We start from the raw sequence: 17,528 nt of genomic DNA on the forward strand, positions 1-17,528 counted from the left end.
CATCAGACAGCCCTGAGTTGAGATTCTATTTAGTAGCTGTGTAATCCTGGGCACATTATTTAACTATGCTAAGCGCAAGTTTCCCCCATCTATAAAAATAGGGAAAATAGCACCTATCAAATAGAAGCATTAGATGGATTAATGCCCGACACATACTAAGATAGAGGTGTCCATCCAACCTCTCACTGTTAAAAACTTGAATAGCTTTCATGCAAATCACCAAAAGGGGTGTATTTAGTCTGTTAAGAGTTAGTATATCACTTGGTAAATAAGAATGAAACTCCAGACTATAATGTAATGGTTTCCTCTAAAATATCCTTCTTGGCCAGGCGCGGTGGCTCATGCCTGTAATCTCAGTACTTTGGGAGGCCAAGGCAGGCAGACTGCTTGAGCTCAGGAGTCCGAGACCAGCCTGGGCAACATGGTAAAACTCTATCTCTACAAAAAATACAAAAAAAAATTAGCCTGGCATGGTGGTATAAGCCTGTAGTCCCAGCTACTTGTGGGGGCGGGGGTCTAAGGCAGGAGGATTGCTTGAACTTTGGGAGGTTGAGGCTGTAGTGAGCCGGGATGGTGGCACTGCACTCCAGCCTGGGTGAAAAAGTGAGACCCTCTCTTAAAAAAAAAAAAAAAATTCCTACACATTCCTGTTTCAGTACACAAGTTTCTCATCCTCTCCAAAGAAAACATTCATTTATATTAATCCTTCTATCAAAATGTTACAAAGTGCTTTCTATCACATAAGACACAGGATTAGTGAGATACAAATCATAGCCCCAAGTAGCTTACAGTCTCACAAGAAAAACAGATTTTTTCTTTTTTTTTTTTTTTGAGACGGAGTCTTGCTCTGTCACCCAGGCTAGAGTACAGTGACACGATCTCGGCTCAATGCAAACTCCACCTCCTGGGTTCAAGTGATTCTCCTGCCTCAGTCTCCTGAGTAGCCAGGATTACAGGCGCCCACCACCACACTCGGCTAATTTTTGTATTTTTAGTAGCAGCTGGGTTTCACCATATTGGCCAGGCTGGTCTCGAACTCCCGACGTCGTGATCCGCCGGCCTTGGCCTCCCAAAGTTCTGGGATCAGACGCATGAGCCACTGTGCCCGGCCGAAAACAGATATTTTAAAAAGTATTCCAATATAAGATAATGAATGTTGTAAGATGGGTGATCAGAGGCTGCTGCAGGAATCCGGTTGGGGGCTGGCACCTCAGTATTTGTAAGGTAGTGGTGATAAAAAACGACTTTCCTGAGGAAATAACACTTGACTTAACTAGTCTGGAAATATTTATGGGAGAAAGGACATTCTAGGCAAAGACATAACATGCACCAAGGGAAGAGGAAGTCCTATGTATGCAGGTTGTTATGGCCGGAACTTAGACATGTGGGGAAGTAGCAAGAAATGAGACCAGATGCATAGACAAGAGCCCATGATTAAGAGCTCCTGCTAAGCATTCTGAATTGTACCCTGTAAGCCAGTGGCTTCCAAAGTGGCTTGGCAGAAAGAATTTACAAACCTCTGTCATTATCAGTTGCACTAGGTAAGAAAACTCCTCCTTTTTTCTCCCGTTTCTTTTTCATCTTCATTTGTAATCACTTCTTTTATTGTTTGTTTGTTTGTTTGTTTTTGAGACGGAGTTTGGCTCTTGTTGCCCAGGCTGGAGTAAAATGGCGCCATCTCGGCTTAGTGCAACCTCCACCTCTCGGGTTCAGGCGATTCTCTTGCCTCAGCCCCCTAAGGAGCTGGGATTACAGAAGTGTGCCAACATGCCCAGCTAATTTTGTATTTTTAGTAGAAACAAGGTTTCACCATGTTGGTCAAGCTAGTCTTGAACTCCTGACCTCAGGTGATCCACCTACCTCAACCTCCCAAAGTGCTGGAATTTCAGGCATTGAGCCACTGCACCCAGCTGTAACCCCTTCTTTTTAATCTTCATTTAATCTTCAATGTCTTGGCACAGATTCCTAATGACTGAAGTAAAAGGTTTCAGGTGCACTGGTTTCTCTAACATGTTAAGGCAAAGAAAGGACTGTTGAAGTACTATTTATTCGAATTGCAAAGTTATTTGGATCACGTTTGTGGTTTCCAATATGATTTAGTAATAGCCAACACTTAGAGAGAACGTTCTAGAGCATGGTGCTAAGTGCTTTTATTTCAATTACCTCCTTTACTCTTCACAATACCCCATGAAAGAGTACTATTATTATCATGATTTTTAAGAATAAAAAGCTGTTATTTAAACTGGTTGAAAAACAAGCCCAAGTTCAAATAGTGAGTAAACGCTGGAATCAGAGCTTGAACTCGTGCAGTCTGAGTGCACAGCTACCTGTTCCTTGCTTCCTGACCTGGTCATTTCTGTCCTTTTTCAAAAATCTCGGGTCCTTTGGACTCATTCTTTCTTCCTACACTCCCACAGCTCTTCAGGATCATCTGCTGGTGTCCAATTCTGTCCCCTTTCATTCACTTAAGGTTTTGGCTCCTTCCTGTCTCTTTTTTTTTTTGTTTTGTTTTGTTTTGTTTTTTTTGAGATGGAGGCTCGCTCTGTTGCCCAGGCTGGAGTGCAGTGGCACAGTCTTGGCTCACCGCAACCTCCATCTCCCAGGTTCAAGCGATTCTCCTGCCTCAGCCTCCTGAGTAGCTGAGATCTGTCTTCTTTGCAGAACTTTTTCTTTTTTTATTTCTTTTTTTTTTTTTTTTGAGACAGAGTCTTGCTGTCGCCCAGGTTGGAGTGCAGTGGCATGATCTTGGCTCAGTGCAACCTCTGCTTCCCAGGTTCAAGCGAGTCTCCTGCCTCAGTCTCCCCAGTAGCTGGAACTACAGGCCTGTGCCACCACGTCTGGCTACTTTTTTGTATTTTTAGTAGAGATGGGGTTTCACCATGTTGGCTGGGTTGGTCTTGAACTCCTGGCCTCAAATGATCTGCCCGTGTCAGCCTCCTGAAGTGCTGGAATTACAGGCTTGAGCTACCACACCTGACTAACTTTTGTATTTTCAGTAGAGACAGGGTTTCACCATGTTGGCCAGGCTGGTCTCGAACTCCTGATCTCAAGTGATCCGCCTGCCTTGGGCTCCCAACATGCTGAGATTACAGGTATGAGTCACTGCACCCGGCCTCTTTGCAGCTTTTATTTACTCCAGTCTGTCCATCTTCCCCATCCACACTAATGCATTCCTCCTTTCTCTTCACCTCCCTCCTCGCCCAGCTTAGATTCCATGATCCTCCATTCTAATCATTCTCTTGCAAACACCCTCGATTCCTTACTCTGCTCTTTGTCTGTCATTACTGTCATCAAAAAAAAAAAAAAAAAAAAAAAAAAGCCCAACTGTGATTAAACTTAACTTTCCATATCTTCTGGAGAAACTGGCATGTGCCAGCGGGACGCAGTGGCTCATGCCTGTAATCCCAGCACTTTGGGAGGCCGAGGTGGGTGGATCACCTGAGATCAGGAGTTCCAGACCAGCCTGGCCAACATGGTGAAACCCTGTCTCCACTAAAAATACAAAAAAATTAGCCGGGTGTGGTGTTGGACACCAGTAATCCCAGTTACTCAGGAGGCTGAGGCAGGAGAATTGCTTGAACCCAGGAAGCAGAGATTGCAGTGAGCCTAGATCCTACGCCACCCTGGGTGATAAGATTGAGACTCTGTCTCAAAAAGAAAAAAAAAAAGAAAAGAAACTGGCATGTGTAGGCTGGATAATTTTACTTCCCTTTTTTTTTTTTTTTTTTAATACAGAGTTTCCATCTTGTCGCCCAGGCTGGAATGCAGTGGCATGATCTCACTCAGTGCAACCTCCGCCTCCCGGGTTCAAGTGATTCTCCTGTCTCAGCCTCTCGGTTAGCTGACATTACAGGTGCTCACCACCATGCCTGGCTAATGTTTGTATTTTCAGTAGAGATGGGGTTTCACCATGTTGGCCAGGCTGGTCTCGAACTCCTGACCTCAGGTGATCCACCCACCTGCCTTGGCTTCCCAAAGTGCTGGGATTATAGGCCTGAGCCACTGTGCCCGGCCCTGGTTTTGCTTTCAACTCATGACCTCAGAGCTCAAGGAGCTGCTCAGCATAACCTGGAAATCCCTAAGGGGCAGCTCACTGGCTTTCAACACTCTTCAGTCTCTCTCACATTCTCTCTTTTCAAACCTGCCCAACTGTCTCCCTCATCTCACTTTTAACTGATGACTGTGCCTCAAATTTCACTGAAAAAGAGTGACGATTAAGAAGAAAATCCAGGGCTTGGTGTGGTGGCTTACTTGTATAATCCCAGCACTTTGGGAGGCCGAGGTGGGAGGATCACTTGAGGTCAGGAGATCGAGACCAGACTGGCCAACATGGAGAAACCCAGTGTCTACTAAAAATACAAAATTAGCCGGGCATGGTGGTGGGCACCTGTAATCCTAGCACTTTGGGAGGCTGAGATGGGTGGACTGCCTGAGCTCAGGATTTCGAGCCAGCCTGGGCAACACAGTGAAACCCCATCTCTACTAAAATACAAAAAATTAGCCAGGCGTGGCGGCGTGCACCTGTACTCCCAGCTAGTGGGGAGGCTGAGGCAGGAGAATTGCTTGAACCCGGGAGGCAGAGGTTGCAGTGAGCTGAGATCGTGCCACTGGACTCCACCCCAGATGAAAGAGTGAGACTCTATCTTAAAAAAAAAAAAAAAAAAAAAAAAAAGGTTAACTGGGCACGGAGGCACATCCCTGTACTCCCAGCTACTCGGGAGGCTGAGGCAGGAGAATCGCTTGAACCTGGGAGGTGGAGGTTGCACTGAGGGAAGATCATGCCACTGCACTCCAGCCTGGGTGACAGAGCGAGATTCTGTCTCAAACAAATCAACAATCAAACAAAAAAACCCACACATCGGCTGGGCGTGGTGGCTCACTCCTGTAATCCCAGCACATTGGGAGGCTGAGACGGGCGCATCACAAGGTCAGGAGAATGAGACCATCCTGGCTAACACGGTGAAACCCCGTCTCTACTAAAAATACAACAACAGGCCGGGCGCGGTGGCTCAAGCCTGTAATCCCAGCACTTTGGGAGGCCGAGACGGGCGGATCACGAGGTCAGGAGTTCGAGACCATCCTGGCTAACACGGTGAAACCCCGTATCTACTAAAAAAAATACAAAAAACTAGCCGGGCGAGGTGTCGGGCGCCTGTAGTCCCGGCTACTCGGGAGGCTGAGGCAGGAGAATGGCGTAAAAACCCTGGAGGCAGAGCTTGCAGTGAGCTGAGATCCGGCCACTGCACTCCAGCCTGGGCGACAGAGCGAGACTCCGTCTCAAAAAAAAAAAAAATACAACAACAAAAAAATTAGCCGAGCGTGTTGGCGGGCGCCTGTAGTCCCAGCTACTCAGGAGTCTGAGGCAGGAGAATGGCATGAACCCGGGAGGCGGAGCTTGTAGTGAGCCAAGATTGCACCACTGCACTTCAGCCTGGGCAACAGCGCGAGACTCCATCTCAAAAAAACAAAACAAAACAAACAAACAAAAAACCTCTTTATCTGTCATGTAAAAATACAAAAAATATACAAAAGTAAAAGGTGCAAAACCAAACAGATTCCTCCCTGATTTCACATTCTCCTATGGCTACATTTTTCTGCTGCTCTTCTCAACACAATTTCTCATATATGACTCCACTGTTTCCATCTCCAACTTAGTGTTCAACCATTCCACTCTGTCCCCACCACATCACTGACCTGTATCTGCAAGGTAAGCAGTGGTTCCCACACTGTTAATGCAACAAGCACTTTTCTGTCCTCATATTCTTCGCTGTCCTAGTAACACAGAAGACAGCTTCCCACTTTTCCCTTCTTGAAGCACCTCTTTTCTTGGTTTTCATGACGCCACACTCCTGGTTTTCCCTTTCTTCATTCAGTCTCCACTCTGTATGTGAAAGTTTCTCAGGGCTGAGTCCTGGATCTTTTTCTCTTGCTCCATTTTCTTGGGTGATCCCATCGATTCTTTTTTTTTTTTTTTTTTTTTTGAGATGGAGTCTCACTCTTGTTGCTCAGGATGGAATGCAGTGGTACCATCTCGGCTCACTGCAACCTCTGCCTCCCAGGTTCACGCCATTCTCCTGCCTCAGCCTCTGGAGTAGCGGGGACTACAGGCGCGTGCCACTATGCCTGGCTAATTTTTGTATTTTTAATAGAGATGGGGTTTTGCCACGTTGGCCAAGCTGGTCTCAAACTCCTGACCGCAAGTGATCTGCCTTCCTCGGCCTCCCAAAGTGCTGGGGTTACAGGCGTGAGCCACTGCGCCTGGCCTGAACCCATCCATTCTTTTTTTTTTTTTTTTTTGAGACGGAGTCTCGCTCTGTCGCCCGGGCTGGAGTGCAGTGGCCGGATCTCAGCTCACTGCAAGCTCCGCCTCCCGGGTTTACGCCATTCTCCTGCCTCAGCCTCCCGAATAGCTGGGACTACAGGCGCCCGCCACCTCGCCCGGCTAGTTTTTTGTATTTTTTTTTTTTAGTAGAGACGGGGTTTCACCGTGTTAGCCAGGATGGTCTCGATCTCCTGACCTCGTGATCCGCCCGCCTAGGCCTCCCAGAGTGCTGGGATTACAGGCTTGAGCCACCGCGCCCGGCCCATCCATTCTTATGGCTGTAAATACTGTCTGTATGGATGACTTTCAAAATTTCATCTCTAGGCTGGGGCTCTCCCTTGTGTTCCAAGTGCCCATTTGATATTTCTAGTTGTATAACTAGGAACTTCAAATTCTCTAGGTTTTAGCTCAAATTTTACACCATTGAAGAGCCTTTTTCTGAGTATAAAACAGCCACCCTCTTCCCTCTCTCCTGTTACTCTGCATTACATTACCCTTTTTCCCTTTGAGCATTTATTCTAACCATCACAATTTTTATCTGTTTATTTACGATCTACCTCCTGCATTAGATTGTAATCTCATTCATTTGACTTTCACTACTTGCCAAGTGCTGTACTTAGCACTTTATAAGTCTTATCATTTGATTTACTTTTTTTTTTTTTTGAGAGGGAGGCTTGCTCTGTTGCCCAGGCTGGAGTGCAGTGGTGCGATCTTGGCTGACTACAACCTTAGCCTCCTGGGTTCAAGCAATTCTCCTAACTCAGCCTCCCAAGTAGCGGAGATAACAGGCGCCCGCCACCATGCCCAGCCAATTTTTGTATTTTAGTAGAGGCAGGGTTTCACCACGTTGGCCAGGCTAGTCTCGAGCTCCTGACCTCAGGTGATCCGTCCGCCTTGGCCTCCCAAAGTGCTGGGATTACAGGTGTCAGCCACGGCACACGGCCAAGCCAATATTAATTTACTTTTTTGACTAGCCATATTAAAAGCTTGACAAATAAAACAGGTTAACCTCACATTGCTTGTGTTCTATTTTGGTGGAATTCAGAGAAGCCAGTGTTAGTAAACTGATTTTCATCTTACAGTTCCACAAGAAATCCCAACATGATTTGGTAGTAAGCACCATTATGTTTCATATGTTTATATTTGTTTAAATGCACCCTCAATACTTATATTTCTTTTTTTGTTGTTGTTGAGACCCAGTTTCGCTCTTGTTGCCCAGGCTGAGTACAATGGCATGATCTCGGCTCCCCGCAACCTCTGCCTTCTGGGTGCAAGTGATTCTCCTGCCTCAGCCTCCTGGGTGGCTGGGATTACAGGTGCACGCCACCACGCCTGGCTAATTTTGTATTTTTAGTAGGGACAGGATTTCACCATGTTGGCCAGACTGGTCTCGAACTCCCAACCTCAAGTGATCCGCCCTCCTTGGCCTCCCAAAGTGTCGGGATTACAGGCGTGAGCCACCGCGCCTGGCCAGTGCTTATATTTCATATTGAAGGGACACACCCCAACACATTTACTTTTGGAAACTGTTAAGCAGAAAGAGGAAACGCTGAAAAAATTTCTAGCAGAGATAAACCAAGAGGTAGGTATTTTTAAAAAAGCAGCTTAAACTAGGTTAAACATTGGTTTCTAAAAGATCAAAGCTGGATTTCCTCATGGAACAGCACACTCCCAGTTCTCTGAGGTCAGGGGGCAGAGGATGTAGTTAGAGCTGGTTGGCCTCATATGATGCCTTTTTCTTTTCCTTAAAGTCAGGATTTGTCCTTCTCTGTAATTGTAATCTCTTTGTCTGGCCTTTGCTTTTGTCTGTGAAGCTGCCACCAGCTAGGTTTTAAGTAGCGAGTAGCATCGTGTAGATCTAAATAAAAACTAAATAGCTTCATTCTCTTTTTTCCCCATATAGAACAGTTCTGTCAATTGCAGCAGACAAAAAGAACAATGAACATTTTTGAGACTTTTCTCAAAAATTCATCTTGAGAATGTATTTTCAGAAAATCATAAAGTTTGAATTATCAGAATAAAAAATGATGGCCTCTTCACAGTGGGGTGTTTTTTTCTAGTTAAGACATTACAATGATATTCTCACATCAGGCTTTTGGTGGCTGGCTTGACATCTGTCTTTGGATGTAAAATGATTGGCAGCATTTTCAGTTTACGTAAAAGTTTGCGTAGAGCCACAGCAGAAAGAACTTGGGTTTTTGGAGTTAGATTTGAGTAGAATACTAGGTAGTATTTAATTAAAATTAGTAAGTATGAAACTTACTAATTTTGTGACAGTAAATTAATCTGACTCAACTTTTATAAAATGGTGACTGCAATTAAAATCACAAATGTAAAATAGCAAATGCTCAACAAAAAGGCCCTCCTCTTTTAGGTGATTTTAGGTGATTTCCTTTTAACACCTGATTAAAGGCAAAGGTTGACTTGATTTACGATGAGAAGGATTTAGTATATTTATTGAGAAGGATTTATTATATTTATTAACAAAGAGGTAAAGCTTTTTTCTTTTTTTTTTTTTTTGAGACAGAGTCTCGCTTGCTCTGTTGCCCAGGCCGGAGTGCAGTGGCGCTATCTGGGCTCACTGCAACTTCTGCTTCCCGGGTTCTAATGGATTCTCCTGCCTCAGCTTCCCGAGTAGCTGGGATTACAGGCGCTCGCCACCACGTCAGGCTAATTTTCTATTTTTAATAGAGACGGGGTTTCACCATGTTGGGGCCAGGCTGGTCTGGAACTCCTGACCTCAGGTGATCCACCAGCCTCGGCCTCCCAAAGTGCTGAGAATACGGGCATGAGGCACCATGTCTGGCCAGAGGTAAAGCTTCTTAAGGTAATCCGACAAAATGAGAAAAAGAGACCTTGAAGAGAAGTGTGGGTGGCTATCACCAACATGGTATTTGGGGGCAGTTCTCATCATTGTTTATCAAGGCTGCAGAATAGCTGTATTCACCTTTCTCTTTTACTACCCTTTAAATGATTGACCTATGTGTAGTGTGTATTTTTTTAAAATACAGGAAGCAGCAACACTCAGTATGAGAGGATAATTTGCGTGCTAAGAGTAAATGGGGAAGCAAACAGTAAATAGAGACAAACGGGCAAAGGTTGAGTCATAGGGAACCTGGACTTGCCTCAAGTATTTGTGGTTGGTAGTAGCTCATTATGTGTGCCTAGACACCAGGTGGGGCCCCCGCAGGCCAAGCAAACGTCCAGACCAGTTTCGCACCCTTGTTCCTCTAGCTCCGGACCAGCCAGAGCCACCTACTCGGATCATGTTCGCAGAACCCAGCACTGTTTCGAGGCCAGATGCACCATTTCAGAAATTCAGTGGGAAATAAGCAGTGTGGATAAACTGATATCCCATTTTAAAACGTCGGCCTGGGTTCGCATTCAGAAGAAATGTCGACGCTAGCCATTTTTTTTATAAATGGGTGATTTGATAACTCAGGGAGGTCTTTCCACTGTAATAAAAATTTGCTTGTTAGAACTGGGTGTTTTCTAAGAAGTGTATGGAAAAAGCCTTGATTCGTCTTCGCCCTGGGTGGTTTTTACGTCGAACACCTACAACTGCTACAGAAATCCCCCCGCGGCACTTTCGATGTCTTCTAGGGCATTCTTAAAACTAGACCCATTCCTAAGCGACTCCCACCTCCCAAACCAGCCATATGCTTTAGTTTCTCCAGTTTCCAATTTTCTAAATCTTCAACGTCTCCCCCTCGAATTAGTCCAATCAAACTTTCTCTTCTTAGACCTCTTCCTTACGTTCGCACCAGGAAACTCCCAGGAAAATCACGTGCCCAGGCTTGTCCTTAATGGCGCTCCGTAACCCTCCCACTATTCCACCACCCTTCCTCGCCTCCCGTGAGCTCCGCCCCGCCCCATTCGCGCTTCCCACCCCCATCCCCCGCGAAGTGCTTGCGCCTGCGCAGCTCCAATTCAGGCGCTTTCCCTTTCCTGGCGACCAATCCACTTCCTGCCTCGGGTCCTCGGAACACTCCACCTCTCCGCTGGGGCCCTGGCTTGAGGTGCTGGTAGTGGCTACCTTACGCATTACCTGTCTGAAAAATTCGCTCTTCTCATCGACTGGGGAATTTGGAAGAGCCATTAAGTGGGTGGCACTTATATGAGCCTTTGCCTCGGACCCGCCACCCCAGAGTCAAGCTGAGGGCATCGGCATGCCGCGGGGAGGGCGATCAGGACTGTTTTTAATCGGGCAGTCGCGCGGACGGCCTTTTCCCTCTCGCCTCCTTCTGCCCCGCCCCCACTCTCAGCCCGGCCGCGCTGGTGAGTGGCGGGCGGGAGGGCCGGCGGGCGGAGGGAGGAGGGGGAGCTAAGGGAAGGCGGGCCCTCGGCTGCGAGATAGGTGGGGGGAGGGGAGGGGAGAGCCCGAGCGCTGGAGTTGGTGCTGGGAAACCCGGGGCTAATGTTGACAACAGGCTCGAGGTGAGTCCCGGGGATCCTCCTTCCCCTCCGCTCCAACGATCGGGAAGAAACGGGGCTGGGGGGCACCGGCCTAGAGTCCTACTCCCTGGGGGACCCCAGAGGCGACTCCGCACTCTAGCTCTCCGGGGTCGGCGAGCAGTGGAGGGACCGCGGGTCCGGCGTCGTTCTTCTCAGACCCCCTCTCTCCGAGGCTCCCATCAACGCGGGAGCCCCCGGGCCGGGCCGGGCATGGGGGGCGGTGGAGGAGGTGCCTGCCCCACATGCCTGGGCCGGGCCTCGGGGCTGGAGGCGGGGAGCCCGCGGTGGAGGGGCGAAGGTGTTCGGGGGCGTGGAGGAGAGCGAGGGGAGGTCGGGGGAAGCTCCTCGAGAGCCGGGAGGGAAGCGAGGGCGAGGAAGTGGGGAGGGCGCGTGTGTGGGAGGCTGCGGAGTGGGGAGACCGGCCGGGGAGGCTTCTGTGGCGAGGGAGTGTGGGGCGAGAAGTTGGGGTTGGGGCAGCGATGGTCTGCGAAGGTGACCGTGGATACCTGTGGGAAGGGGAGTTGTGGCGGGGAAGTGGTGTGGTGGGTGTAGACGTTGCCATACCACCAGAGCAGGGGTTTGTAGGAGAGGTGTGTGTAGGCGAAGGGGCTTGGGGTGTATCTGGGGATGGTGGGCATGGGCTGTTTGGTTGACTTCCTTTTAATCACATAGGCTGGTTATTCTTCACTTTGCCTTCACCCCTTCAAGACTCCAGGCACTCTCTTCTTGCTAGGACTGTTGGACTAAGGAAGTGACCACAGGATATTTGGTCCCCAGGTTGGCAGAGCAGAGCCAGCTGGGTCCACTCTGGGGTGATCGGACCTTCAGTTCTCTTGCTCTTCTTGGAGGACTTACACGACACGAAGTGATGCATCAGATCAAAGTGAAACGCTCGCTGACGCTTTATCTCATTTCCATAGTTCTTAGGTGTTCCTTAACATCGTCAGTCTCCTCATTTGTGAGCTGGGACAATTTCTAACAATTCTTAACTAAACGTCCTTTATACTAAGGATGTTCTTTAAAAAATAAAGTCAGAAACAGAGAGAGAGTGTTCCTGTGCTGTTCTGTCCTTACGACATTTTGACTAAGAATTGAAAGGTGAAACAGCATTCTCTCACTCTGGAGTATTTTCGGAGCACTCTGATTGGGATTTCATACATAACCCATATGGTACTTTGCAAGGGAATATCTTTAAAAAGGAAACACCCCCTTTTGTGCCCTCTTCCCCCCAGTACACTCCACTGGTACTTTTACTAGTAAATTAGTTTTACTTTCTTTTGGGAGTTCAGAATATATTTAGAATACCAAATAAAATATACAGTTCAAGTGACAGGACACTATTTTGGGAGCTAGGAAGGTGGTTTTAAAGCATGGTTTCCTTTTAAGGGTAGTCTGAATATAAATTGTATTCAGCAAACTAATTTGTAACAGCTAATCGGATTCCAGCGAAAAGATCACGACTTTTTCTTGTTACTATCTTGAGAAAGGACCTTTTTAAAATTGTAGTTTGGACTAGAAAAACTTTTGGAAACACTTTAGATGATAAGTTTGGCTGTTAAAGCTTGAAGTTATTGAAATAAGAATTTTAGTATTTTATTAAATATCACTTAGTGCTCAGTTTCTTTTTTTTTTTTTTTTTTTTTTGAGACGGAGTCTAGCTCTGTTGCCCAGGCTGGAGTGCAGTGGCCAGATCTCAGCTCACTGCAAGCTCCGCCTCCCGGGTTTACGCCATTCTCCTGGCTCAGCCTCCCGAGTAGCTGGGACTACAGGCGCCTGCCACCTCACCCGGCTAGTTTTTTGTATTTTTTAGTAGAGACGGGGTTTCACCGTGTTAACCAGGATGGTCTCGATCTCCTGACCTTGTGATCCACCCGTCTCGGCCTCCCAAAGTGCTGGGATTACAGGCTTGAGCCACCGCGCCCGGCCAGTGCTCAGTTTCTTAAGTGGACATAAAACAAACGTGTTTTGAGGTGAATCATGGTGTTTGTATATTTTATTCGTTTTAGTGTAGGTAGTGAAAAAGAGTACTGGGTAGTGAGTGTTGATCCAGCCATGGAAACTATCTGTGTAATCTTGGGTAGGTGACTCTGCTGCTGTCCTTGGAATGTAAAAATTGAGGATAGAAGTAGATAAAATCTAATAGTCTTTATTTGACTTTACAAATCTCTCATTGTATGCTGAACTTCTCAGTGTTCTTTGTGAGCGAACATTTATTAATGCCTCCCTCGTGCTAGTTACTATGCTAGAATTTTAAGAACTTTACAAGATAGATAGCAGTATATCCTTCTTATTGATAAATAAGTGGACTCAGAGAAGTTGTTGCCTGATTTCTGTAGCTATCAGGCTGCAGAGTTGGGAGGCGGATTTAAAATCTATCGACTTCCAAGCCCATGTATGTTGTTTTCACAAGTTGCATTGCTGCCTCTTCTTGAACTTTTAGATTTTTGTCTTATTTTTTTGTTTACGGAAATTTAGTTCCAAGTATACTTCGGGTGTATGCTTGTAATGTGAGGATGAAGTGATTGAAAGAAGATACCAGTATCAGGACTTACGGGTTATGGAGAATCTGTTTTATTATGCTCTAGGGTAGAGTCTATTCCTATTTTTTTTTTTCTTGAGACAGAGTCTCGCTCTGTCGCCAGGCTGGAGTGCAGTGGTGCCATCTCGGCTCACTGCAACCTCCACCTCCTGGGTTCAAGTGATTCTCCTGCCTCAGCCTCCTGAGTCGCTGGGACTACAGGCGTGTGCCACCACACCCAGTTAATTTTGGTATTTTTAGTAGAGACGAGCTCTCACCATGTTGTTGGCCAGGATGGTCTCCATCTCTTGACCTCGTGATCTGCCTGCCTCAGCCTCCCAAAGTGCTGGGATTACAGGCATGAGCCACTATGCCTGGCCCCGAGTCTAATTCTTGAACGCCTACTATAGCTTTATTTTATATAGTAAATACTTAAAATTTAATTAACAAATGAATCTTATTAAAGAGTCATAAAAGTTTGGGACTTTGTTGAACTAATAAATGATGACCTTTGTGAATTTGTCAAATACTAGATGAATTTCTTAATCTTTTCTTTGAAGAATTTAAGATTTTATTTTATCTTTAGAAATGAGACATGAGGCCAGCCATGGTGACTCATGCTTATAATCCCAGAACTTTGGGACGCCAAGGTGGGTGGATCACCTGAGGTCAGGAGTTTATGAGACCAGCCTGACCAACATGGAGAAACCCCTTCTCTACTAAAAATACAAAATTAGCTGGGCATGGTGATGCGCACCTGTAATCCCAGCTACTCGGGAGGCTGAGGCAGGAGAATGGCTTGAACCTGGGTGGCAGAGGTTGCGGTGAGCCGAGATCGCGCCACTGCACTCCAGCCTGGCAACAGAGTGAGACTCCATCTCAAAAAAAAAAAAAAAAAAAAGAGACATGAATTGTAAGTTCTGATGTCATTCTTTGTAGTTTCCTATGGTCCTGAAATGTTACTTGTTGATGTATCACATCAGAAAATGTGAAATCTATATAAACTTTTTTTCACTTAATGATTAATATCCCTCAATAAGATCATGTTATTACCTTAGATATTAAGTTGTCCCCGTATGTTTCAGCCAGAGTCTGCTAAAAGTTAAAAACATTGTGTAAGAACTGCTTAACCACTATGAAGGATTCTTTCTACTCTTGAGATTCATAATTCTATGGTTTGCCATAGTCAGTATTTACAAACAAATCTTCCATCTCGCAATTTGGTACTCTTAGGATTCTTTGGTTCAGAGAATGGGTTCAGATTCCCATTCTGTCACCAGCTGTGCAGGCCTTGGTCAAGTTACTTGGTCAAGTCTCAGTTTACTCATTTATAAAATAGCGAAAATAATACCTACCTCATAAAGATTTTAGTATTAAATGAGATAATGTATGTAAAATGTTTAGTATGGTACCATGAGTAGTAAGTATTAGTATTATAGTCTCTTTGAAAGTTTGCTTCGTTTAAGGGCGTGATATTTTCTTTACTTTTTTTTTTTTTTTTTTTTGAGACAGAGTCTCACTCTGTCGCCCGGGCTGGAGTGCAGTGGCCGAATCTCAGCTCACTGCAAGCTCCGCCTCCCGGGTTTACGCCGTTCTCCTGCCTCAGCCTCCTGTGTAGCTGGGACTACAGGTGCCCGCCACCTCGCCCGGCTAATTTTTTGTGTTTTTTAGTAGAGACGGGGTTTCACCGTGTTAGCCAGGATGGTCTTGATCTCCTGACCTCGTGATCTGCCCGTCTCGGCCTCCCAAAGCGCTGGGATTACAGGCTTGAGCCACCGCGCCCGGCAGCATGATATTTTCACATTAAAGTTGGATATTTAATTGAAAATGTATAAGAATCAATAACTACACTTGTAGATAATATAAATGCTGGCCAGGTGTAGTGCCTCATATCTGTAATCCTAGCAGTTTGGAAGGCAGAGGTGGGAGAATCCCTTGCGCCCAGAAGTGTGAGACCAGCCAGGGCAACATACTGAGACCTTGTCTCTATTTTATTAAAACGGTTTTTTTTTAAATTAAAAAATAGATAATATAAATGCTAATGTTGTCTTGGTGTAGAAAGAATGCTTTTTCATTTTTTGTTGTTGTTGTTGCTTTTTTTTTTTTTGAGACGGAGTCTCTGTCTGTCGCCCAGGCTGAAATGCAGTGGCACTATCTGGCTCACTGCAGCCTCCGCCTCCTGGGTTCAAGTGATTCTCTTGCTTCAGCTTGCTGAGTAGCTGGGATTACAGGCGCCCTCCACCATGCCTGGTTAATTTTTGTATATTTAGTAGAGACGGACTTCACCATGTTGGCCAGGCTGGTCTTGAACTCCTGACCTCAAGTGATCCTCCTGCCTTGGCCTCCCAAAGTACTCGGATTACAGGAATGAGCCACGGTGCCCAGCCTGCTTTTTCATATATTAAAGGTATTTTGTGTGTGTGTGTGTGTGTGTGTGTGTGTGTGTGTGTGTGATGGAATCTCACTCTGTCGCCCATGCTGGAGTGCAGTGGCACGATCTCAGCTCACTGCAACCTCTGCTTTCTGGGTTCAAGCAGTTCTCCCTCAGTCTCCCCAGTAGCTGGGATTACAGGTGCCTGCTACCACGCCCAGCTAATTTTTGTATTTTCAGTAGAGATGGGGTTTCACCATGTTGGCCAGGCTGGTCTCGAACTCCTGACTTCAGGTGATCCGGCCACCTTGGCGTCCCAAATTGCTGGGATTACAGGCATGAACCACTGCGCCCAGCCCCTAATGACGATTTTAAAAATAGGACCAACAGCTTTTTTGTTGTTCTGAGTTTTACCAGTGGGGTTAGCTAAAGCTTTTAGGTGTCACTATCAAAATAAATGCATGGAACAAGGGAGTGGAGAGCAATGACGGAGTAAAAGAAAAAATAGAAGGAAAAGGTAGCTATGATAAGGTATAGGCTGTGGCATGTACCTGCAAAAATTAAAGCGTTTCCATTGGCCTAGGTTGCTTTCTGTGGTATTAACATTTTATTAGAGTACTGAAGTAAAGTATTTTTGTCTTTAAAAAATGTCAATATTGCAAATGCTTTTTTTGGTAACCTGGTTTTAAGTGCTGTAATTTAAAACCTATATTTGAAAATATTTAAGGATACTATTGCTTTTAATAAAAAAAAAAACTAAGGGGTGGCCGGGCGCTGAGGCTCATGCTTGTAATCCCAGCACTTTGGGAGGCCAAAGCAGATGGATCACTTGAGGTCAAGAATTCAAGCAGCCTGGCCAATATAGTGAAACCCGTCTTTACTAAAAATACAAAAATTAGCTGAGTGTGGTGGTACACGCTTATAATCTCAGCTACTTGGGAGGCTGAGGTGGGAGCATCGCTTAAACCCGGGAGGTGGAGGTTGCAGTGAGGTGAGATCGTGCCACTGCACTCCAGCCTAGGCAACAGAGTGAGACTCAAAAAAAACAAAACAAAACAAAACAAAAACAAAAAACAAATAAAGAAAAAAGAAAAAACAAACACGGAAGCTCAAAAATACAATGGCTCATGCCTGTAATCCCAGCATTTTGGGAGGTGCAGATGGATGGATCACTTAAACTCAGGAGTTCGAGACCAGCCTGGTCAACATGGGGAAATCCCATCTCTACTAAAACTACAATTATCTGGATGTGGTGTTGAGCACCTGCTGGCCCAGCTACTTGGGGGGCTGAGGCAGGTGGGTCACTTGAGCCCAGGAGGTCGAGACTTTAGTGAGCTGTGATCGTGCTGCCACGCTCTAGCTTGGGTGACAAAGTGAGACCCTGTCTCAAAAAGAAAACAAAAAAACTAATAAATTTAGGTAATTTTCTACTTCTAAAATAGAATTTTGATTTTCTTTTTTTTCTTGAGACAGAGTTTTGCTCTTGTTGCCCAGGCTGAAGTGCAATGGCGGGATCTCGGCTCACTACAACCTCCGCCTCCCAGGTTCAAGCGATTCTCCTGCCTCAGCCTCCTGAGTAGCTGGGATTACAGGCATGCGCCACCATACCCGTCTAGTTTTGTATTTTTAGTAGAGACGTGGTTTCTCCATATTGGTCAGGCTGGTCTTGAACTCTAGACCTCAGGTGATCTGCCCACCTCGGCCTCCCAAAATGCTGATATTATAGGCGTGAGCCACTGTGCCCGACCGAATTTTGATTTTCTTATATACAACTCTTAGATAATTTAGGAGTTAAAATGTGAAACACTGTGCCTAAAAGAAATTAGACAACTAGTTCTGAGTAGAGAAATACATTTTTAGAA

At 45.9% G+C, this 17,528-nt stretch overlaps 1 protein-coding gene across 2 annotated transcripts in view; it reads left to right on the forward strand.

Moving 5' to 3' along the window:
- The first annotated feature begins 10,288 nt into the window (after window positions 1-10,288).
- LOC105490609 (UPF2 regulator of nonsense mediated mRNA decay) overlaps window positions 10,289-17,528 on the forward strand; it is a 128,888-nt gene continuing 121,648 nt past the window's right edge. The window contains exon 1 of one of the 2 annotated variants that reach the window (XM_011756403.3): window positions 10,289-10,600. The gene's annotated coding sequence lies outside the window, so the exon portion shown is untranslated. Of the gene's footprint in view, window positions 10,601-10,658; window positions 10,760-17,528 lie in introns of those variants that run through there. The other variant, XM_024795689.2, reaches the window with a different exon arrangement.

This window comes from Macaca nemestrina, chromosome 9 (genome assembly GCF_043159975.1).
Source record: "Macaca nemestrina isolate mMacNem1 chromosome 9, mMacNem.hap1, whole genome shotgun sequence".
Taxonomy (NCBI): domain Eukaryota; kingdom Metazoa; phylum Chordata; class Mammalia; order Primates; family Cercopithecidae; genus Macaca; species Macaca nemestrina.